Source organism: Asparagus officinalis, chromosome 2 (genome assembly GCF_001876935.1).
Source record: "Asparagus officinalis chromosome 2, Aspof.V1, whole genome shotgun sequence".
Classification (NCBI taxonomy): Eukaryota; Viridiplantae; Streptophyta; class Magnoliopsida; order Asparagales; family Asparagaceae; genus Asparagus; species Asparagus officinalis.
In genome coordinates, this window is record NC_033795.1 from 57807938 (window position 1) to 57809608 (window position 1671).

Genomic DNA, 1671 nt, shown 5'->3' on the forward strand with positions numbered 1-1671 from the left:
GTCTTCGCCCTTCCAGGCGAAGCACGAGCGCAGTCGCGGGCGATGGCGCGGCGCTGCTGCGTCCTGATGGGGGTGGAGAAGAATGTTGCAGGAAGCACAAGCGGACCTCGGCGCCGAGGGGCGAGTGAGGTGGTTTTCTTTTCTATTGATAGAGGACGGCAGGGTCTGAGATGGGCGTCATGTGGAAGGGATCCTGTTTGGGTGATGCGGGCTCCACTGAAGGGCTGGACGGCCGAACTCGGGCGCGGAGGCCATGAGGCGGCCATCTCGACCTCAGGCAAGCTCGATCTCGAGGCGGCCGAAGTCGGCCTGGGGACATGTCCTTCACCTTGTACTCCGGCCCGAGGTGGTTTTCTCCGACGAGGAGGAGACATCTTCGACTATCGGATGGATTGGGATCTGGACGACGGATGGGGCAGGGGGGAGAGACGCTCTCTGGCTCCCAGAACGAGTGCGAGTGGAGAGCGAGGGATGGATTGCGAGGGGGTGGGAGGGTCTTATAAGAGGTTTGGACGGTTCTGATCCGGCGTTGATCGGGTTATATCGTTGTCCGTGGATGTCGGGGGCTAGGAAGAAAATGATTTAGGTGAAAGCAGGTAGCAGTAGAGAAGCGGAAGCGAAAGCGAAAGCCAACGGGCTAAAATTGCACTTAAGTATCCCCGCTATTCTTCACCCAAATTTTGTGCTGAGACGCCCTAATCGTAGATGACCGCGTTTAAACACCTTAGGTTGCGTTTGGCAAGAGGTTAAATGGAGGGTTAATGGGGTTTAACCCTCCATTAGCCTGCCAAACAGAAAAAGAAACCTAAGTAATAACAAACCCGCACGTGACGTTTTTAACCCATTTATCCCGTAAAAACAAGGGTTAACTAGTACTCGTGAAGAGGCGGAACAACGCTTGTTCCGCTCTTCATTATCCACACGCTTCCCCTCATCCCCCCTCCCCACTAAGCTGAAAACCCGTCAATCAAAAAAAAACATATTGCCGCGCCTCCAGTTCTTGGCCTCCTCTCCGTCACTTCCGTCACCCACCCTCTCTCCGACCCCCCTCCCCTCAGAGGCTCCACCTAGACCCCTCAGACACCGCCCCAAGCCCTAACAGTCCCACCGCAAAGCTCGCCAGACCCCCCCTCACCATCTCGGCAGGCACCCGTCGGTCGTCCTCCCCCTGACCTCGGGCTAGGCCGGTTGTCCCCGGGGATGCCAGTCAGGCTCGTACAACCTCGGGCATCTGGTAAGCCTTTTAGGACGGTCGAAGTAGTGTAATGGCTAAGATGTGATATTTGTTGTTTTTGTTTTTTTGTTTTTTTTGTATGTTCGTTTTTTTGATTTTGGTTTTAGGGACGTTTTGCATACGTGTTCGTCCAGTGTATTACAACTGCTGAAGTTTCTTTGGTAGTTATCGTTGGGGCTAGACTCTATGAGGAGTCAGGGGTCTCTGGGTGCGCAATGGTTCTCGTATAAGGGGCAGATTCCTCTTTTTACCTGCTTTCGGCTTCCTAATCGCCTGATATTATGTTTGTGTAGCTGAGTTTTTATTTCTAAAATTAATTTAACCTCAGATCTTCTTTCTGCTGATTGTCGTTTTCTCTATTGGGGTGATTATGGATTTATTTTTCTTTTTAATACTCCCCTTTTATATCTAATTTTTGTATCTTCTCTTGTTTTTTT

At 51.6% G+C, this 1671-nt stretch overlaps 1 pseudogene; it reads right to left on the bottom strand.

The window, feature by feature from the left end:
• LOC109831210 overlaps positions 1–1671 on the bottom strand; it is a 10009-nt pseudogene that overhangs the window by 5174 nt on the left and 3164 nt on the right.